Source organism: Narcine bancroftii, chromosome 2 (assembly GCF_036971445.1).
Source record: "Narcine bancroftii isolate sNarBan1 chromosome 2, sNarBan1.hap1, whole genome shotgun sequence".
In the NCBI taxonomy this organism is placed as follows: domain Eukaryota; kingdom Metazoa; phylum Chordata; class Chondrichthyes; order Torpediniformes; family Narcinidae; genus Narcine; species Narcine bancroftii.
The window spans coordinates 59,056,415-59,079,916 of record NC_091470.1 but is presented as its reverse complement, the minus strand read 5'-3'; the positions used below and the strand labels follow the sequence as shown (position 1 = coordinate 59,079,916).

The 23,502-nt window shown below is 41.5% G+C and overlaps 1 protein-coding gene across 9 annotated transcripts in view; it reads left to right on the top strand.

Moving 5' to 3' along the window:
- The window catches only part of mipol1 (mirror-image polydactyly 1), a 263,763-nt gene that overhangs the window by 2,096 nt on the left and 238,165 nt on the right, over nt 1-23,502 (top strand). For 2 of the 9 annotated variants that reach the window (XM_069916784.1, XM_069916785.1), the window contains exon 2: nt 3,208-3,309. The exons of 6 other annotated variants lie outside the window; for them this stretch is intronic. The gene's annotated coding sequence lies outside the window, so the exon portion shown is untranslated. Of the gene's footprint in view, nt 1-2,144; nt 2,453-3,207; nt 3,310-23,502 lie in introns of those variants that run through there. One more of the 9 variants, XM_069916786.1, reaches the window with a different exon arrangement.

The following is a 23,502-nucleotide window of genomic DNA, read 5'->3' as shown; positions in this document are numbered from 1 at the left end:
TGACAAGAACTTTTCAAGCACCAAAGCCTGGTGAAATTCATAAATGTTAAATTCTGTGCATGGTATAAGAATTGCTTGCAACTAGTGAACTTGGAGGAGTGAGAAGTGAGATTGGACTCTGAATTAAAGAACTTTTCTGAACTTGTACACGCATAACGTGTGCTTAGAATTAGAAGGGGGTGAAGTAATAGTGACAAGTTAAAGTGTGATCCTGCTTTCATGTTTATAGATAATTAAAAGTAACTTCTGTTTAAGAAACCATTTGTCTTGGTGAATTTCTTTTGCTGCTGGGTTTTGGGGTCCTCTGAGTTTCGGGATCCTCTTGGCCCATAACAGTCTGGATATGAGGGTTTACAATCATCAGTAGCTTTTATTAACACACAATTTATTGAAGATTGTTAATGGGAATGAAAAACACAATTTATAAAAGAGCATGGGAAAATGTTCAAGGAATTAAACATACTTGCACAGTTTATAAAGGAGTGTGGGAAAATGTTAAGGGAATAAAACACAATTTGAGTGTGGGAAAAGGTTAAAACAGTACAAACTGTTCAACATTTTCTTATGCTCCCTTGTGTGCTTAACTCCTGCAATATTTTCCTACTCTCCCTTTTAAATTGTGCGTGAGTTTTATTCCTGTTAACATGTTCCCATGCTCTTCTATAATGACGTGTTAATAAAAACCCTTGTGTCCAAACCCACCAAATCTAATTCTTTTTTTCAACACACCACAATGTCACACTAGGCACTTTGGGATGCCAGCTTGCTGTGTAAAAGGACTCACGGAGCTGGCTTTTTTCTGTTCTGTGTGAACAAGCAAGTCAGCAATAACATGGCTTTTCAGTGTATAAAGGGCTTGTATTGCTGCTGTCTGAAATGGATGTTTGTTTATTTATTTATCATAAAGTACCTACTACAGTGAGATTTCTAGTGGGCATACTTGAAAATAAGAGAAATGTGACAGGCTGCAGACACTGATTGTAGTAGAAACATAGATGTTGGAGGAATTCAGCTAGTCTTTTTCTCATCTATATGAGACAAAGATATACTGCTAATGTTGGGTCTTGAGCTCTCCAAGGAAAAATCAGAAAAGGCAGAAGCAGGATATATCTGAAAGTCTCAGAATCCAAACAATGGTGGAGGGGCATCCAGACCAACAAATGCTGTTAAGTTCTACCTAATAAAGTTCTACCTTTATCATATTGAATTATCATGTCTGTACGAAAGTAGACATGCAATGAAGAGACAATGGAGGAAGAAGGGGATAGGGTGGGGGGTTTAACAAAAGCTGGAGGTTGATATTAATGCCATCTGGTTGGAGGGTGCCCAGTCAGAATATTAGGTGTTATTCCTATAATTTATGGTTGGTATCAGTCTGCCAGTACATGAGACCATGGACAGAAATGTCAGCAAGAGAATGGGATTGAGAATTGACGTGGGTGGCCACTGAGAAATCCTTGCTATTGTGGCGAATAGAGCAGAGTTGCTCAAAAAGGCAATCTCCCAGCACGTCTAATGTAGAGGGGAGCACTGGATGCAGTAGATTGCCCTTGGAGAATCACAAGTGAAATGTTACTTCACTTAGAAGGACTGCTTGGGACCCTGAATGGTGCTGAGGGAGGTGGTGTGGGTGTAAGTGGACCATCTTCTATGGTCAGTGGTAGGTCCCATGGAGACGATTGGTGGGAAGGGAGGAGTGGACAAGGGAGTCACAGAGGGAGCGGTCCTGGAGGATAGGGGAGTATGTGTCTAGTGATGGGATCACACAATTGGTGGTGGAAATGGCAGAGGAGGATGTGTTGGATGTGGAGGCTGGTGGGATGAAAGGAATGGACAAAATAAATCGTCTTTGTGCTTGGAGGTGGAGTGGACAGGACAGATGTGTGGGTATTGAAGGATATATTGGGGAGTGCCGAGTTGATGGAGGTAGAGGGGAAGCCATGTTGTTTGAAGAAGGAGGACATTTCTGATGATCTACATGGTGCAGATGCGATGGAGACAGAAGAATTGAGAGAATGGAATCCATGCAGGGTACAGGGTACAAAGAGGTGTAATAAAAGGTAAGGGTTCCATTATTGTCACATAATGCTACATTTAGAATGTAACATGCATGAAATTCTTTAACTTTTGTCTACTTCAAGGCAGACAGAGAGTCACCACTTTGTTCATTTGAGGTAGCTGTGGGCATTGGTTGGTTTTAGAACATGTTCGTCTCCTGAAATGGAGATGGAGAGATTGAGGAAAGGGACTATGTTGCTGGGGATGGACCAAGTGAATTTGAGGTTGGGATAGAAGTTGGCAGCAAAGTGGATGAAGTCAACTTCATCCATTCAAAGGGTGGTGGGCATGTGGAATGAGAAGAGGAAGAGGAAGTGCCTGCGATCCTGGTGGGGGCCAACTGGGAAGGCTGGAATCGGAGCTGATATCAACATGACTCTAGATCGCAGTGGAGGTGAGTAGCTATGAAGGACACGTGGCAGTAGAAGAATATCTGGAGGAGTACATGGTTGGAGAGCTTGAGAACAGTAGGGAGTGCAAATGGGGAGCATTTACACCACCTACTGTGTGACCCCACCACCAGAAACATCTTCCCTTCTTCCCTCTCCATGTTTTACATGCTCCCTCTGTGAATCCATCATCCATTCCTCCCTCCCCACCAATCACTCCCTTGGCATCTACCCCTGTGATCACAGGAGGTGCTCAACTTGCACCTACACCTACTTTGCTACCATTTGCAGGTCCAAACAGGCTTTCCAAATGGAATTGCCCAATCTGACAAGTTGTTCATTTGTATTCAAGAAAAGGGTTCAAAATATACTTGATGGTTATAATGGAACTAAGATGCTTTTAACTCTTGCCCTATTAGATTATTATGGGAAATGATAGCTGTCTATGATTGGAAGGAATTAAAAGAAAGCTTTGAAAATAAAATGTGCAAGCCTAGAAGTTGCAAGAATACATGGATAAACTGGATACTATCCAAATACACATGCCATTCTGTACTAAATAAGACCAAAAATAGACTATTCAGCCCATTAATCTGCCATACCATTTAATCATGAGGTGATCTATTCTCCCACAGCCCCATTACCCAGCCTTCCCACCCCATAACCTTTGATGTCCTGGCTAGTCAAGAACCTATTGATCTGTCTTAAATACATTCAGTGACCTATCCTTGATAACTGCCTGTGGCAACAAATTCCACAGATTTATCACCCTCTGGCTGAAGAAATTCTGATGCATCTCTGTTCTAATCGGACACCCTTCAATCCTGAAGTGTGCCAGCTTGTACGAGAATATCCCATCATGGTGAGCAACCTTTCTTTTTTGTTAGAGTTCTGTGTTGTGTATTGGCCTGTGTTGTGTGGTTTTATGTTAAAAAGTGACAGTTTGCCTTAGAGAGGCAAGGTGAAGGTGGACTGGTGAGAGAGTGGGAGATGGACTGAGCATGTGCAGAAAATGAAAAATAATTCTGGACTTGGATGATAAACCACCACTGGGTGGTACTGTGGAGTGGAAGAAGGCCTCAAGCATGAGTCATGATCTGGAAGACAGTTTAGAATGTTGGGATTTCAAAAAGGATGAACATTCTGAGGGCAGCCAGAAGGATCCGGACGAAGCCAGTTGTCCCTCTCTCTGCAAGCAACCCAAGACAACTTTGAATTTTGTGCTCCCTCTCTTGCAAAGATCTTTTGGCTTCAGTTTATCAAACAAACTGAATTTTGTTTATGATCTTTGCTTCTGTTGAGATCAAAGTTTTGTGATTCCTGTGTGTTTTGTGTCTAAGTTTTTCTGTGGGCTGGTTGGAAATGTAACTTAGACTTTAATTGCATATGTTATATTTAGGCTGGGGAATTTATTAGTTTTACACTGTTATAGAAATTTGCATAATAACCAGTGGGCATTGTTATAAAAGGGGGGATTTTGAATTAAAGTTTGAAGGTGATTTTTTTTGTTAATAAAGTAATTGTTCATCTTTACCCTTGTGTGATATGCCTTCTTTGTGGTTGCTGGTTTGATCTTGTAACAATATCTACTCTGTCCATGCATGCCTTTCAACATTTGAAATATTTCAAATGAGATCACCCCTCCCCCCCATTCTCCTAAATTCCAATGATTGCAGGCACAGAGCTGTCAACCGCTCCTCCTATGTTAACCCTTTCATTCCTGGAATCGTCCCCATGAACCTCCTTTGAATCCTCTCCAAACACAGCACATCTTTTCTTAAATGAGGAATCCAAACCTGCTCAATACTCCATGTGGTCTCACCAGTGCCTTATAAAGACTCAGCATCACATCCCTGATCTTGTATTCAATTCCTCTCAGAATCAATGCCACCATTGTATTTGCCGCCACCTTCACCAGTTCAACTTGCAAATTTACCTCTGGCTCTCCTGCATGAGGACTCCAGGTCCCTGTGCATCTGGGTTTCTTCAATTTTCTCATTTAACAAGTAGTCTTGTTTTTTCCTACCAAAGACCATGATTGTACACTTTCTAACATGGGGCAGAAAACTGGTAAATATCTTCTCCTAATCTGTCCAAGTCCCTCTGTAGCCTCTATTTCCTCTTATTACGGCCTAGACCAGCAGCAATAGAACTCACTAAGACAATGGTATCTTCAAAACAATAATTTTATTTAATAACTATTAATGACAACACTTCTTACTTTAAAACTTAACCCCACAATAACAGATTATATATAATCTCTCTCTCTCATAATCAGTATGATTGTAAAAAGAATCAATTTTTAAAGTTCATTTAGTTTTGTATTCAACCTCAGTCTTTAAATTGTTGCTCAAAAGTAATTATGAAGTAGATGTGAGGCATCAGAATTCTCAAAATTCTTGTAGAGTTGTTTTCAGAGAATTGTTTCTTCATACAAATGATTTTCTTGCATGCAGGTTTCAGAAGTTGTGTTTTCTTCCACAATGATTTCACAAACCCTGGTATGAATCTGATAAAGTAATGTTAGGTCTGCTTTGTTCATGAATGAGTGAGTCAAACACCAGACTGAGTCGAAATCAAGGTTCTTTGTTCTTTATTGCCGGATTGTAACACTTGCAACTAACAGTGTTAGTTGGAGAAGGCGCATTCTGCCGTTATCAGCAAGTGGTGTTTTTTTTATTCCTCAGGATACGTACTTAGTAAATTATCATACCATGACATTGTCCAATGAATAAACTGTTGCTACCCTTCTCTGTTAGTCTGCTGCACATCATTCTTGTTAGTGCAAAGCTTATCTTGAGTGTACAAGGTCACATCTGCATTCTGTTACTCCTTAGTACTGGGTGACTCCTTCTCCGGTCCCATCTCATGATGTTTTTACCTTACAGTAACCATCACAATGGTTATGATCCAGAAACAAGAATGATTTTGTTTTTTTTTACCCAGAATTGGGTCAGACACAAGTGACTATTTAAAATGCCACCGCAGCACTGCTCTCTCTTAAAGAGAAGCAGCAAAGTGGCTATCCTTTCTGAAGCCACTGCAATTCTGTTTCTCCCTTGACAAGGAGAACACAACCAGTTCTTTCCTCACAGAATGTTACTGCATTTCTGACTTCAGATTAAAACTACTGTAATATTAAGGATGTCTCTTTGCAGTGTCTTTAATCACATGATGTGACCTTACTACTGATTTTGTTTGAAGTTTTTCTGAAAGTTAACTAGCAAATGCTTCCAGTTGTCTGCCCAAGTCACAAGCAGATGGTTTTGTGTGTACACAAATCATTGAAGCAAAAGTCTGATTTGTGTACACAGGTGCTTCTCTGAATAAACAGCATTGTCTTCACCATTTCAATGGACAATCACTTAAGGTTTTATCGCTGTTTACACAGCTTCAGCCAACAGTAGTTTAGCAGACATTTTGACTTTCAAAATGGTTTCTGTGTCCCTGTCCACCCACAAATCCTTTTCTAAGAAATATAATTTTCCTGATTAATAACAATTCTGTCATACCTCTACACTACTTGCTCCTCCACCTACTTTTGTATGAACTGTAAACTTGGCCACAAAGCCATTCATTCCATAATCCAAATCATTAACATCCAACATTAAAAAGAAGCAGCTCCAATACTGACCCTTGTGGAACATCCCGAAGAACTAGCAGCCAATCAGAATATGATTTCTGTATTCCAACTCTCTACTTCCTGCCAATCAGCCAATTCTCTACCAATGCTAGTATGTTTCTTGTTATACTGTGGGCTCTTGTTAAGTAGCCTCATGTGCTGAACCTTGTCAAGTGCCTTCTGAAAATCCAAATATACAACAACCCTTATCCAGCCTGGTTGTCACTTCCTCAAACTAAAGAGATTGAGCACAAAATAAATTAGGTGGGATCTGATATGGAAACGTAGCAACAGGATGATTTGGCACTCAGGAAAAATCCAAGATAAATGGACCAGGTCAATGTGGCTTGGTGAAAAGGAAATTGCATTTGTCCAATTGATTCTTCATTTGAAGAATTAAAATAATGTAGATAAATGGGAGCAGGATGTACTGTACTTGGTTATCCAGAAGTCATTACATAAAGTGCTCCATCAAAGTTTGTTGTGGTAAATAAAAGCACATTGTGTGCTAAATTGTATATTGAAGAGAAGACTGGATAGAATTGGGCATAAATGACTTTAATGGTTGACCAGATGTACCATGTGCTGTGTCACATCAGTAACAGGGTTTTAATATTTTAGAATTTTCATATTTGTCTTAAATAAAATTTTGAAGTTTGTTAAATCTGCTGATGCAAATGAAGCTGGAGTACAAGTTTGGTGAAGGAAGCATTATAAAGGATTGTGGATGACAAATGGGGCGCAATATGGGAAAATATTAAAATAAATTTTGGCAGGAAAAATAAAAGAAGTGCATTTTCTAAATGTTGGAAGCATCTGGTTAGCCAAGTGCACAATTCCTGAAAGCTAATGTACAATTGTATTTTAAAAAATCCAGCAGCACCAGAAATGTTTATTGTAGTGTAAATAAATATTAAAAAGCATGAGAGGTAGCTTGACTAGGCAGAAATGCCTCCTGTTGTGGAGAATGTACATGAGACCCTTTGGGGTGATTCATCAGATTCTGTTTGACCAGTAGCCAGAAAGGGAGAATTTAATCCCTGACATCAATGTTTAAAACAAATGAAACAGTTTTTCTGTTGACAGTTGAATGTTTCAAATTATTTCTGGAATGATGGTCCAAGCAGAGTCTTTGGCTGATGAGCAATGAAAATTTAATAAGTAGATGGGAATGTTAAGGTTACTGTAGGATCAGCTGGCCTGAGGAAAGAGTGGCCTATTTCTTTCCTAATTGTGTTAGAATGCAGGGGATAATGAGGACAGGATGAAAAAGTTTCCACCAAAAAAGCTTTTTAAATGGGAGCAAGTGTAGGCTGAGCTTTCACTCTCATTCAATATGATAATGCGATGCCTCGATCCAATACTATATTTGCTTTCTCCTTATGTTGAGATCTTTCACATTTGTCAGTTTATCCTCTTAAAATGTATTCAATGACTTGGCATCCACAGTCTTAAGGGAATTCTACAGGTTAACCATCATCAAAGAAGAATAAAAACTTAAGTCGAGCGTGGAGAACAATGACATGCACACCAAAGCCTGGGAAAATGAGATTGGCTGGAAGACAACGGCTGGAGCAATAAACCAATCAAAAAGTTGATGCCCAAACCCTGCATTTTGTTTAACTTGTTCATTGCCTTGATTAAGGATCCTTCTGGACTTGTGTTATTGGGTATAAAACTACAGCACCGCCCCCCCAAATAGACGGTGTTCCATAGATTCCTCTCCAGTGCTCTCAGGGCTGTCAGTGGCTCCAAAAACTTCACTCATTATTTGGTCGAAGCCTGGGGGTGGGGCGGCTGTTAGCAGCACTTATCAGCGCTCTCTGCTCTTTGTCCAATGTCCCTTCGTTTCTCTCACTTACCTCTGACTCAATATCAGGCTGCGCTTGTGTGACCACCTTGGGGCAGTGGTTGAGATGGTACCATGTAGTTCGACTCTCTACCTGAATGGCTGTAGGTGATGCCTTGACTACCATGAATGGTCCTTCCCACCTTGGCTCATTCTACCACCTTCAGAAAACCCATATATAGATTTGGTCTCCAGGTTTAATGAGTCCCTCCTCCTGGTCGATCTCTGGCTCCTCTTGTGTTTCTGTGTATAGATAGTCTTGTGTATCATAGTTAATTGTTGCATATACTGTTCAAGCTCTACCTCTAACTGTTCCAAACTTGGTCCTTTTATATGGGCCTCTCCACTTGCTCACTAGCATGGGCACACCAGTGAGCATTTCATGCAGTGTCAGGTGAGTCATGTGGTTAGTTTACGTGCAGGAGCTCATCAGTGCTAATGGCAAAGCATTGACCCAGTTGAGCTCAGTGCTTGCACAGATATTATTCAGTTTGGCTTTCAGAGTTCCATTAATTCTTTCCACCATACTGTAGGAGTTTAGAAACAGTTACTTTTTGATTATTGTAGGAGTTTAGAAACAGTTACTATTTTAATGGAACTTAGAAACAATTATAGAAGGTAGAAAAAGCAATGAGATAGCTAAAATGTTCTTTGTGTAAAATGGCGCATGAAAAAGTAGAGACAAGATAACAGGGGAATTTAAGCAGATATAGAAATATGCACGTGCACACAAAGGGCTTGTTTAAAAGGGGGTGGGGAAAGGAGGTGTGAGTACAGGATAGGAGAAAGTCGGAGTCAGTCAAGAGTCAGGCGAATAGGGAAAAGTGCCAAACCAATCCAAGAAGGATAAATGTAAGAAAAATGTAAGGGGGTGAATTGAAAAATGTATAAAAACAAAGAAGCTTCCTGCCCTCGGTGTACTTTCCCGAGGTAGGGGGAGAGTACCCAACCTTGCAATGTTGTGAATGTGAATAAATGTTCTTTGTTCTCAACTTTTGTCTCGAGCATACTTTGTAAACACAAAGGCACTTCTTACAATACCTTGTGACTGGGGTTGGTACACACATCCAAATCTATTATTCTCAAAATCTTTCATACCATTTTAATCACTTTTTGAATAAAGGCTGATCAATTGTCTGAACTGATCTCTGTAGATTTGCCAAATCTTGGAATAACTATTTGTCAAAAATGTTACCACAGTTCCTGCACCTAAATCCTGAGAGGGTACTGTTAAATCTATTAATTATTACTAGCATGTACCTTTTTTCTCTTACCATCTTTATCAAGTCCACATAGTTGATCACCAGGTGCCTAAATGGCCCTTCGGGCACATGTATATGGCTTATAGGGGTTGTTATTCCCTTTCTAACATTGTTCTGAGCACACACCTCACATTGTGATAGAATGTAGTCTACTGAAGCCTGAAGATAACGTGACCAGAACTCGTCCTTTTTTACTTTTTTTAATACCTCCTCCCTTGTGCCGTGATCCAACCTGTGTGCTTCTGAAATAAGTATGGTCAGCAAAGGGGTGGGTGCTACCAACAAACCTTCAGTAGTCCTCAGAACTCTGAGTTCTGCTTGGCTCCCCTCTACCTCCACACTGTTCTGCTAGAGTTGCCTTACCTTGCTTTTTAGTTATATCCTCTTCTGTGGGTTCCAGATCCAGGCTTAACTGAGGCGCAATAATAGAATTGCACCCAGAAGCTTTCATGGCTGTTTGATCAGCAGCCTGGTTTTTCCCTTCGTTATCATGTCATTTCCCTCCTTGTGAGCCTGACATTTAATGGTAGCTAGTGCTTTAGGCTTTGTTAATGCTCTGAAGACTGAAATTTGCTGATATTGTTATATGGGGTCCCCATTGCTTTTCTTGAAACCTCTGTTTCCAAACTGCCCAAAACAAATGACACACCCTCCAAGCATATGTTGAATCTGTATAGTTATCCACTTTCTCACCTTCCATCATTTCACATGCTGCTGTCAAAGCCTTAATCTTCTGCCAATTGGGCTGAAACAGTTGCAGGAAAGTTTCCAATTTAATTGTTTTAAAGCTTGATTGGTCCTGCTGCACCACTGCAAATCCTGCATGATTTCCATTGTGGTCCCTATAGCAAGAGCCACCCACAAACAAAACTTTCTTGTCTTCCTCATCCAATGGTTCTGACTGCAAGTCCACTCTTAGCTTGGCAAATGCTGTCGTTTCTCTTACACAGCCATGGGTTCTCCCTCACAGCCAAATGGAATATAATCAGCTAAATTGCTGGTTGTACATCATTGTATATTTGTGTCTGGGAATGTCAGTAACATCTGAAATGCTATTATCCTGGCTGGTGTTAGTACAAATTTTCCCTTGTCCAACATTCTGCTACCTTATGGTGTGTATACAGGATAACCCATGGTCACAGAAGATGCTTTTTCATACACATAGTACACTGTCTGATGCCTGATAGTAGGGTGGGTAATCCCTGTGTCACCTCATCCAATTTTGTACTGTAATATGCTATTGGCTGTTTTGCTTTCCCTATGCAGGTCTCATGCATCAGCACTGCTGTAACATAGCCCTCCTTTCTATTACATATATACAACTGGAAAACCTTTTCATAATCTGGCAGGGCTAGGGCTGATTGTAACTTCTGCTTAATGGTGTGAAAAGCTGCTTCTGCCTTGTTATTCCATTGCAGATTGATTTTCTGGTTTGTGTGTCTGCTTCCTTCCTTATTTTCCTTAGTGGCATTACAATTTCAGCGTATTCTCCAATCCAGTCTGAACTATATCCTGCCATTCCCAAAAATGTCAACATTTGTCCCTACTATCTGAGGCTTGGGAGCTTTGATTATTGCCTTGACTTGGTCTAGTGCTATCGCTTTTGTTCCTTTATATGTTAGCCTACCCAAGAATTCTACTTGTTTGTAAAACTGTAACTTTTTAGATACACTGATCTCAATGTGCCAATCTTTCCAAAAGGGTTAGGGTGTCCTGTTCATGCTGTTCCTTGCTTTTGGAACAAACCAGCAAATCATCTACATACTGTATCAATGTACTTTCCAACAGTATCCCCTCCAAGTCTGTCTTTAACACCTGATTAAAAATATGTGGTGAATGTTTAAATCCCTGCGACATCCTAATGTGGGTGTACTAAGTACCTCTGTAAGTGAATGCAAATAAATACTGACACTGGTCTGCTAAAGGAACACTGAAAAATGCTGAACACAAATCAATCACTGAAAAGCAAGATGCCGCTAGTACATTAGTCAGCAGTGGATGTGGGTTTGGAACTACTGCTGGCCAGTCTTTCACTATCTTATTTACTGCTCGCATATTATGTACTAGTCTCCATTTGGACTTTAAAACTAGTAACACCGGGGAGTTGCAGGGGCTATCTGTCTTTTTAAGGACCCTTGCTTCCAGCAGACCTTGTATTGCTGGTGCTATACCTTCTGCTTTTGTGTTTAGGGGATACTGTGGTCTAGGTATAATCGCTCCCTGTTTTAGTTCCACTTCCACCAGACTTGATTTTACTTTCCCTACATCTGTATCGTGTTGTGACCATAAGATGGCAGCTCACTCAACTGCTCTTTTGTTGTTCCCCTTTCTCTCTTAGCAATGGCAGGTGTTGCTGGGGAGTTATTTCGACTTTTTTTGAGGTTCCTGCCATGTCTTTGTTTACAATTATTTTGATGTAGTTAATGTGTTCACACTTCCATACGCTCGGTGTAATTTTCTTCCAATCAATGACAGCGTCTGCCTGTTCACCAGGGGTCCCAAGTCTTTGGACTGGTGACCCTCATTCACAAGCAACATCACATGGGGTCCAACTTCTGGTATCCTGTACCACTTTTCCAGAAAAGCATTCCACTTGATTTGTTAAGGCTGCCTGTTTACCAATTATTATAGCTTCCCCTTTAAGATAGTGCCAGCCACTTCCCCTCTGTCAGCGTATTGGAGTTTCATCAAAGATCACTGTGCAATGTAACTCAGACTTGGGTGGCATGGCTCTGGGTAGTATGGCCAACATGCCGTCTCTCCACTTTTTCCAAGTCTGCCAAGTTTGAGGCTCTATTATCCCCTATCCAAAATACATTGGCTTTCCTGACTTCCTGCATCATTAGCTGAGCATGTTTCTACGCTCAAACCTGTTACATTCTAATTTTAATTCTAGCTTTAACAGGGCATCCCTGCCTAGTAAATTAACACTAATATCAGTAGCACTATTTCTTTATTGCTCATCTCTAAACCTACTGTAGTTGTACATCTTGTTAACTGTTTTTCCCCAAGAACCCTACAATTTTGATAAATTTTCCTGACATTGGAACGTACAGTGGTTGCACACAAGTGTATGTAGCTCCAGTGTCTCATCATTGGTGTTGATTGCCCTTCTAAGATTTACTTGAACCAAGGGCTCTTCTTCTGTCTGCTGTGTTATCATTGCATAATGTCCCTTCCCATCCAGGTACCTTGGGCATCTAGCATAAGGGTTCAAAGGTCCATTTGAACTTGCTAAGGCTGATCCTCTGTTTGAGTACTGCTCTCTGCCCATTCAATCTTGTTGAAATGTGGCAGGGCATGGTTTTTGTAGACAGTCCCTTCTAATGTGCCCTGGCTGATTACATTCCCAACACAATTGCCTCTTTACTGGCCCTCTCTGTCCTCCTCCTTGGGAGCTCCAGTTCTGTCTGGGCTGTTGTCTAAATTTGAAAGGTTCCTGATGGGGCTTGCTGATGTGTCTTCCTTCACTCTCCAGAGCATGTCTGCTCGGGCAGTGACCCTCTGAGGGTCACTGAAGTCCTCGTCTGTGAACAAGAGTCAAATATCCATGAGCAGCTGCTCCAGAAAGATCTGCTCAAAAAGTAGGCAAGGTTTGTAGCCCTCGGTTGAAGCAAGCATCTCACTCGTTAGGGCAGACAGAGCCCTGTTCTTCCCCCCCCCCCCCCCCCCCCATCCATCCATATGCAGCAATATGGTAGTGCGCTCACGCCGAGAGAGCCCATAAGTGTGGGTTAACAGCTCTTTGAGGGCTGCGTATTTGCCTTGCTCCAGATGCTGCCATAGGGTTGCTGCTGTGTCCTGATTGAGGGCACTCACGAAATAAAAGTAGCAGGTTTCGGCAATGTGTCGAAGCTGAAACTGAGCCTTGGCCTGGTCAAACCACCTATGTGGCTGTGACACCCAAAACATTGGGAGCTTGAGTGAGAAAGCGTGGATGGTCGGTAGCTCCACTTGATCAGTTATCTTTGGGTCCAAATGTGTTCATGCTACACAAATATGGAGAAGAACGATACACACACCAAAGCCTTGGAAAACGAGACTGGTTTATTGCTCAGGCCCACACACCAAAGCCTTGGAAAACGAGACTGGTTTATTGGTCTGGCCCCACGTCATCAGAGTTCCCCATCTTCCCACCATGTGGGAGGTCACCCCCCGCTCTGTGCAATCGCCATGTTTGTTGACCATTTTGTGGCCTGGTCTGCATCTCAGTGCACAGACCACTACAAGATGACGTTTTCCCTAGGACCATGGAACAGATTTACATAAATATAAGTTTAAAATATTAAGATGTTTAAAATAAAAGTCCCTTGTATACCAACCATATGTGTTCTGAGAATTCAGGAGCCTAATGGCTTGGTGGGGGGAACTGTTGCCAAATGCCTGAGTGCTGTGGTACCTCTTACCAAATGGCATAAGGAAGAAAAGTTTGAGGATGTGTGAAGTCCTTCACAATGATTATTGCTTTCTGTATGCATCATGTGTTGCAGAAGTCTATCATGAAAGGAAGAGAGCCCCCAATTATCTTTTTCGCTGACTTCACTATCCACTTCAGGATCTTGTGGTCTGAGGTGGCCCAGCTTCCAAACCAAATGGTGATGCAATTGTTCAGAGTGCTCTCAACACATCCTCTGAAGAATGTAATGAGGATGGAGGGTAGTTGGTGAACCCCACTGTCTTGGGTAAACTTATACCTTTCATTTTGATCGTTTTAGATTGGACACTGTTTGAACTACCGAAAGAAAATAGACACACACCGAGAGCAGTTCAGTTTATACAAGTCTTTATTACTAAATCTAAAGCTGAATTCACACTACAATATGCAAGCCCTTCCCAATTATACTTATCAACGCCTGGACTGGTCCCAACTGCCGAAGCGAGGCAACGACTGCACACTTGTATAGGTTGTCGGGGCGCTGGTAGCAGCTTCTCTACCTCCCTCGACCGGGAGGACTCTTGAAGTTCTTCTTGCTGAGAGATGTTGCCACCTCTTGGAGAGTCTCAAACTTCAGCAGTGGGATCATGGCTTGTATTACCCAAAAGTTGTTTACTTCAGATCTTATCTCTTTGAACAAATGATTTAATTATTTTTCAAGGTCTCCTGACAGTCTGAGACCAACAAAAGACAACTGCATCTCTGGGCCTCATGGTGGAAGTTAGGTGTGTCTACTAATTCATATGCAACAAGCAGGTTCTCAGCCTTAGCTGCAAAAGTAAGAAACATGGTTTAAATCTTCCATTACACCCCCCACAATGTGGATTGTAGCACCTCAAGAAGGTCACATACTTCTTCTTTGGCTTGGCTTCGCGGATGAAGATTTATGGAGGGGTAATGTCCACGTCAGCTGCAGGCTCGATTGTGGCTGACAAGTCCGATGCGGGACAGGCAGACACAGTTGCAGGGGAAAATTGGTTGGTTGGGTGTTGGGTTTTTCCTCCTTTGTCTTTTGTTAGTGAGGTGGGCTCTGCGGTCTTCTTCAAAGGAGGTTGCTGCCCACCGAACTGAGGCGCCAAGATGCACGGTTTGAGGTGATATCAGCCCACTGGTGGTGGTGAATGTGGCAGGCACCAAGAGATTTCTTTAGGCAGTCCCTGTACCTCTTCTTTGGTGCACCTCTGTCACGGTGGCCAGTGGAGAGCTCGCCATATAACACAATCTTGGGAAGGCAATGGTCCTCCATTCTGGAGACGTGACCTACCCAGCGCAGTTGGATCTTCAGCAGCGTGGATTCAATGCTGTTGGCCTCTGCTATCTCGAGTACTTCGATGTTAGGGATGAAGTCGCTCCAATGAATATTGAGGATGGAGCGGAGACAACGCTGGTGGAAGCGTTCTAGGAGCCGTAGGTGATGCCGGTAGAGGACCCATGATTCGGAGCCGAACAGGAATGTGGGTATGACAACGGCTCTGTATACGCTAATCTTTGAGGTTTTTCAGTTGATTGTTATTCCAGACTCTTTTGTGTAGTCTTCCAAAGGCGCTATTTGCCTCAGCGAGTCTGTTGTCTATCTCGTTGTCGATCCTTGCATCCGATGAAATGGTGCAGCCGAGATAGGTAAACTGATTGACCGTTTTCAGTTTTGTGTGCCCGATGGAGATTTGGAGGGGGGCTGGTAATCATGGTGGGGAGCTGGCTGATGGAGGACCTCAGTTTTCTTCAGGCTGACTTCCAGACCAAACATTTTGGCAGTTTCCACAAAACAGGACGTCAAGCGCTGAAGAGCTGCCTCTGAATGGGCAACTAAAGCGGCATCATCTGCAAAGAGTAGTTCACGGACAACTTGCTCTTGTGTCTTGGTGTGAGCTTGCAGGCACCTCAGATTGAAGAGACTGCCATCCGTGCGGTACCGGATGTAAACAGCATCATGCTGAAGAAGATTGAAAAGAGGGTTGGTGCGAGAACGCAGCCTTGCTTCACGCCATTGTTAATGGAGAAGTGTTCAGAGAGCTCATTGCTGTATCTGACCCGACCTTGTTGGTTTTCATGCAGTTGGATAACCATGTTGAGGAACTTTGGGGGGCATCCGAGGCGCTCTAGTATTTGCCAAAGCCCTTTCCTACTCACGGAGTCAAAGGCTTTGGTGAGGTCAACAAAGGTGATGTAGAGTCCTTTGTTTTGTTCTCTGCACTTTTCTTGGAGCTGTCTGAGGGCAAAGACCATGTCAGTAGTTCCTCTGTTTGCGCGAAAGCCGCACTGTGATTCTGGGAGAACATTCTCGGCGACACTAGGTATTATTCTATTTAGGAGAATCCTAGCAAAGATTTTGCCTGCAATGGAGAGCAGCGTGATTCCCCTGTAGTTTGAGCAGTCTGATTTCTCGCGTTTGTTTTTGTACAGGGTGATGATGATGGCATCACGAAGGTCCTGAGGCAACTTTCCTTGGTCCCAGCAGAGCTTGGAAAACTTGTGCAGTTTGGCATGCAGAGTTTTGCCGCCAGCCTTGCAGACCTCGAAAAAGCTCGAGGATGCAATCCGCCTCACGGACTCGTCCCCTGAAAGCCTCTGGGATCAGCTGAAGACTACCATACTGCAATCCACTGAAGAGGTACTGGGCTTCTCCTCCAGGAAATACAAGGACTGGTTCGACGAAAACAACCAGGAAATCCAGGAGCTGCTGGCAAAGAAGTGAGCTGCCCACCAGGCTCACCTTGCAAAGCCGTCTTGGCCAGAGAAGAAACGAGCCTTCCGTCGCGCATGCAGCCATCTTCAGCGCAAACTCCGGGAGATCCAAAATGAGTGGTGGTCTAGCCTCGCCAAACGAACCCGGCTCAGCGCGGACATTGGCGACTTCAGGGGTTTTTACGAGTCTCTAAAGGCTGTGTACGGCCCCTCACCCCAAGTCCAAAGCCCACTGCGCAGCTCAGACGGCAAAGTCCTCCTCAGCGACAAGATCTCCATCCTCAACCGATGGTCAGAACACTTCCAATCTCTTTTCAGTGCCAACCGCTCAGTCCAAGAATCCGCCCTGCTCCAGCTCCCTCAACAGCCCTTAAGGCTAGAGCTGGACGAGGTCTTCACCCGGGAAGAGACTTATAAGGCAATTGAACAACTGAAAAGTGGCAAAGCAGCAGGTATGGATGGAGACTACCCAATAGTCAACAAGAATTGGAGGAACAAATCTGTAGAGATAGCAGCTAGCTGCAAGAAACATAAGATTGTTAGAGTAGGAGATTTTAATGTTCTATATGTTGACTGGGATTCCCATAGTGTAAAAGGGCTGGGTGGCTTGGAGTTTGTCAAATGTGTTCAGGAAAGTTTTGTAAATCAATATATAGAGGTACCAACTAGACAGTGCAATAGTGGATCTCCTATTAGAGAATGAGACAAGACAAGTGACAGAAATATGTGTAGAGGAACATTTTGGGTACAGTAATAATAATGTCATTTGTTTCAAGTTAATTATGGAGAAGAGTAAGTCTGGGCCTTGAGTTGAGATTCTAAATTGGAGAAAGGACAATTTTGAGGAAATGAGAAAGGATCTAAAATGTGTGGATTGGGATGAGCTTTTTGGCAAAGATGTGTGAGTTAAGTGGAAGGCATTCAATGGTGCAATTTTGAGAGTACAGAGTTTGTATGTTCCTGTCCAGATTAAAGGCAAAGTTGGCAGGCTTGGGGAACCTTGGTTTTCGAGGGCAATTGGGGACCTGGTTTGGAAGAAAGGAGGTGTGCATAGCAGGTATAGGCAACGTGGAGTAAATGAGGTACTTGGGGAGTGTTTTTTTTAAATGAAAGCAAAATAACTTAAATTCAGGAAGGCTAAAAGACATGAGGTTGCTTTGGCAGACAATGTGAAGGAAAATCCTAAGGGTTTCTACAGGTATATTAAGAGCAAAAGGATAGTAAGGGACAAAATTGGTCCCCTTGAAGATCAGAGTGGTCATCTATGTATGGAGCCAAAAGAGATGAGGGAGATCTTAAATATTTTTTTCATTTTTTATCAATATTCGGGAAACTGGCACAGTTGTGGAAATTAAGTAAAACAAGCAATAAAGTCATGGAACCTATACAGATTAAAGAGGAGGAGGTGCTTGCTGTCTTAAAGCAAATGGGGATGGATAAATCCCCATAGCTTGACATGATGTTTTGTTGGATATTGATGGAGGCTACTGTAGAAATGGCATGGGCTCTGACAGAAATATTTAAAATGTCCTTAGCCATGGGTGTGGTGCCAGAGGATTGGAGGGTAACTCACATTTTTCCATTGTTTAAAAAAAGGCTCCGAAAGTAACTCTGGAAATTGTCGGCCAGTATGCCTGATGACAGTAGTAGGTAAATTAATGGAAGCTGTTCTAAGATGGGGTATTGGGATAACCAGGGACTGATTAGGGATAGTCAACATGGCTCTGTGCTTGGAAGCTCATGTTTAACAAATCTTGTAGGTATTTTTGAGGAGTTTACCAGGAAAGTTGACGAAGAAAAGGCTTTAGTAAGATTTTTGACAAGGTCCCATAGGGGAGGTTGTCAGGAAGGTTCAGACTCTGTGTTCATGGTGAACTGGATTTGACAGTGGCTGGATGGGAGAAGCCTGAGAGCAGTGGTGGATGATTGCTTTTCAGATTGGAAACCTGTGACTAATGGTGTGCCTCAGGGATCGGTACTGGGACCATTGTTGTTTGTCATCTATATCAATGATCTGGATGATGATGTGGTAAATTGGATTAACAAATTTGCAGGTGACACTAAAATTGGAGGCATTGTGAACAGCGAAGGTTTTCAAAGGTTGCAGAGGGATCTGGGCCAGCTAGAAAAATAAGCTGAAAAATGGCAGATGGAATTTAAATGCAGACAAGTGTGAGGTGTTGCTTTGTGGAAGGACAAACCAAGAAAGGACATGCATGGTAAATGGTAGGGCACTGAGGAGTGCAGTCGAACAGGGGAAATCTGGAAATACAGATTCATAATTCTTTGAGAATGGTGTCACATCACAGGTGGATAGAATTGTAAAGGGAGCTTTTGGCATATTGGCCTTCATAAATCAAAGTACTGAGTGTGGGAGTTGGGATCTTATGGTAAAGTTGTATAAGACATTGGTGAGGTCAAATTTTGAGTATTGTACAGTTTTGGTCACCTAACTACAGGAAGGATATCAATAAGATAGAAAGAGGGCAGAGATGATTTACTGGGATGTTGCCTGGACATCAGGAACTGAGTTATAGGGAAAGTTAAACAGGTTAGGACTTTATTCCCTGGAGTGTAGAAGAATGAGGGAAGATTTGATAGAGGTATTTAAAATCAGGAGGGGGATGGACCGTGAAAATATAGGTAGGCTTTTTCCACTAATGGTAGGTGAGATACAAACCAGAGGACATAGGTTAAGGGTGAAAGGGGAAAAGTTTAGGGGGAAGGTGAGGGGGAAAGTTCTTTACACAGAGTGGTGGGAGTGTGAAATGAGCTGCCAGCTGAAATGGTGAATGCAGGCTCAATTTTTAATATTTTCAAAGACTCTTGTAAGTGCAAATAAACAATATGAAGCATTTTCTTGCTACACAATGTAATTTAGACTCCAGTATCTCTTTTTTTCCCCTTCTCTTTCCCCTGCCCCCAACTTGTAAAAACATGGCCTAGTACTGTCAGGTTCCATGAACCCCAGGTGTTGAATAAACCATAAAGGGTGAAATATAAATAATAAAATGGAGATTCAATTTTAACATTTAAGAGAAATTTGGACAAATGCATGAATGGGAGAGGTATGGAGAGCTATGGACTGGGTGCTGGTCAGTGGGATGAGGCAGAAAATTGGTTTGGCACAGACTAGAAGGGCCAAAGAGGCGTGTTTCTGTGCTGCAATGTTCTATGGTTCTAAATAATTCCTTTGCTGTGAGTCTAGCAGCAGAAAAATCTGACCTCAAAATTGCTTCAGACTTTGGCATTTTGATAATGCATGTGCAGAAATATGGAATGATCTGAGCCCCTGGTGATTGGCCACCTTGATTTGAACTGTTGCTTTTGTTTTTGGTTTACTCCTTCATTGGTATGTCTCGTCCTGTAATTTAGTTTGTGTTTTCTACTCCAGGTTCCCACTGAGCAAAGGAACAATGATCCCATTCGGGTGCAGTAGCTTTTGTATGATGTTTAGAAACTTGTTGCTCCATTGAGTACAATGCATTTTCCTCAGAGGCAATATCTAAGTGACTATTAGGAGGGGAAAATATCCAGCAAATTAACATAACATATATAACATAACATAAATTAATTTCTATTATTTTGGATTGATTAAAATTTAATCCAGATAACTAAATTGCCATAACATAAATTAATTCTGATTTGATCTGTTCAGAATTTGGCTCGGGTGTTCGAAGATGTATATCCATTTAAGTTGTAAATGAACAAAATCTAATTTTATACCATAGCTGGTAACATTGAGATCTTGCATATTTATTTTACTTCAACAGAATGTTAGTTTCTTGACTTGCTTGAACAGAATAAAATTGACCGGCATCATTTAGGAATTACAGTACATTTACAGTGGTGAAAAACTGATTTTTAATGGCTACCACCTGCTGTAAACTGGGCCGAAGTTGCCTGCAAATGGTCACACACTGTTCATACAAGTGCTCCAGCTGTGAACATTTTGCAGCTGTACTGGCTGACTTTCTTTTAAACAGGTAGTCTGTGCTCCCTAACCATCAATCATTTAAAGAGGGCTTTCAAAAAATGTGGCTGAAATTACTTTTGTGACTAGAATTAAGCTATTGCTGCACCATCTCTATCCCCTTGTGATTGTGGAATCCCTCTTTTTAAATTAAAAAAAATGCCAAAAACTGGGTTCATTGATTTGCCAATTAACAGTTTCACTCTCCATGGCCTAATCTGCTGAGTATTTCCAGAACTTTATTTTCCTTTGAGATTCCCAACATATGGTATTTCCTGTCTGCAGCTAACCTGGTGAACATTAACGAGTCCAGAGCCTCGGAAAAACTTGGGCCTCCTGGTGGTGGTGGTGGTAGCAGACCTACTTTGCCTGCCTACATACAGCTCAAATCTTGTGCTTCTAATTCTTTACAAGAATTATTATTTTAATATTTATTTTGATTAATATTTTATTTTATTTATTTTATATTTTAATTAATTTTATTTTAATTAATATTTTACAATTGACATCGCAGAAAATATTTCTATGAACTCTATCTTTTCTTTCAGATCTTGGATGCCCTTTGATTATGAAGAGGGACTTTGAAAATTTAAAATAGAAACATAAAATACTGGAAACACTCAGCACATCAGTGAGCATCTGTGGGGGGGGGGGGGGGGGGCGTGGCAAGATGGCGTAAGGAACAGACGTGCCTTCCAGTCCTCTCCTGACTCTTTGTTATTGTTTTGTCTATAAGTGCCCGTTAAAACTTTTTAAAAGTCTAGAAATAGTTAGAGGTGTTGAATCAGTTTCTAATGGTACAACTGCTGAAAAGAAGTAAAAAAAAAACGACAACAGATCGTTAAGAAACTGCATTTCCTGAGGTTATCTGAGCCTACCTGTATACAAGAAGCCAGGACTCAGCATAGAATGGATCCAGGAAGAGAGGTACAAGATTCGGCAACGGAGCTCTGCTCTTTATCGGTAGGGCTCTTTAAAGATGGTGCCTGGCAGCCCTTGGAACAAAGGGCTAGCCAGGCGCGTGCGCGTGATTCAACGCCCGCTGTGAGCGCTGTCAGTGAATCCTTGACAGCTAGAACAGCTGGGATGCTGCTAGCTGAAGACCCGACTTTGAAAAGACGTTCACCGATTGATGTAGCGGTGGCGCTGCGAAATGCACCACCAGTAATGAAGACTTCAACAGACATCGATGTAATGAAGGCATTTGATATAATATGGGTTAAGGATAACCCTGGCCATCAGCCTCCAGATACTGCTGAGGAGGTTGTGGCAGGGGTTTCCACACGCAGTCATACTGTAAGAGAAGCAATTAAATCGAGGGAAGGAATAGAAGACCCTTTAGTTACACAGAAACAGCAGGATCCTACTGTGCCTGAATCTATTCCAGTAGATATGCTTATTAAGAATCTTGAATCTAAGTTATCCTCTGCAATAAAAGAAATAGGTAAGGCTTTAGTTCAAGTTAATACTAAGCTTAATACTTTGGTGGACATTAATATCCAACAGATAGTTGATTATGGAGCTTTTAAGCTTGAAACGAGCGAAAGACTTGATGTTTGTGACCAAGGCATAGTCGAGGTACGAGATCAAATACAAGATGTAAATAAAACAATTGAAACTTTACAAATTCAGAATAAAAATTTAGCGAAAAAGGTTGATTATTTGGAGAATCAATCTAGACGGAATAATATAAAAATTGTTGGTTTGCCAGAAGATATGGAAGGATCAGATCCAAGAAAACTTTTCACTGAATGGATTCCATAAGTGTTAGGACAAGATAAGTTCCCGGAAGGCTTAATATTGGAACGTGCCCATAGAGCTTTGAGAAGAAAGCCTTTTCCAGGACAAAATCCAAGACCTGGCTGGTTCGTTGTTTAAATTATTATGATAGAGAGACCATTTTGTGTGTGGCTATAAGAAATGCACAACAAAGAAGATCTCCCTTGATGGTTCAGAACAATCGTGTTTTTTTTTATCCGGATTTGAGTCAAGAAGTTGTGTCTCAACGACGTGAATTTAATCCTGTGAAAGAAGTGTTGTGGAAAAAAGGATATAAAGCAACATTTAGAATCCCTGCAGTATTGAAGATTTTTCAAGATGGCTATCAACCAAAATTTTTCGATAACCCTAAGGAAGCTATGGACTTTGCTCAATTGTTACCAATTATGCAATTTCAGGGAAGACGTAGTCCACCACGGTCTCCAAGGAGAGTGGAGACGCAAGATGGGAACCAAATTCCAAGAAGAAATGGAAACAATGGTGGTCGGAGTGATAAAGCTGATTTATATTAAAAAAAAATTCTGAGAAGATTTTAGATAATGATGATAGTTTAATGTGAAATGGGAGTTGGGAGAGGGAGCTGGGCGGGCATCATTTTCCAGAAGTCATCAGCTATGTGTGAGTTATCTCACACCCAATACCTTGTGGGAGTTACCGCATTGAGCGGTTGAGACAGGAGGAGGTGGTTGCAACCTCCTACCTGTTTTTTTCTTCATTAATTTTTGGATTAAGGAGTGAAGGTTTTTTTAATTATTATTTTTAATTTTTTTTTCTTTTTTCTTTTTGTAGTTTTAGGAGGGGATAAGGGGAGGGGGTGTTTTTCTTTTTTTCTTTTTTTCTTTTCTTTATTTTCTCCTTCTCTTTTTCTTTGTGTTATTGTAAGTAATGTCTAAACTTAAGTTTGCCTCTCTTAATGTTCAGGGTTTAAATAATCCTATTAAGCGTAAGAAAGTACTTGCTTACTTAAAAAAATTAAAGGTTGATGTGGCTTTTTTTTGCAGGAAACTCATTTAACAGATAAGGAACATTTGAAACTTAAACGTGAATGGGTTGGACAAGTTTTCTATTCTTCATTTAATTCAAAGGCGAAAGGAATGGCAATTCTGGTGCATAAGAATTTACCATTTCAGTTACAGAATGAAGAGAAAAATGGAGGAAGATTATTAAAAGTGAATTGTACAATTCTTAATGAGGCTTGGACTCTGCTTGATGTTTATGCTCCAAATGTTGAAGATACAGCTTTTGTTGTAGATGTGTCTTTATTACTTGGACAAGCAAATTCTAATGTGATGATTGGGGGAGATTTAAATGTGGTATTGGTGCCTTTATTGGACAAGTATCCAAGAGTAATTAAGAAATCTAAGATGGCAGTACAAGTGACTAATATGATGAAAGATTTGAATTTAGTTGACATCTGGCGAAGACTTAACCCTACGGAGAAAGATTTTTC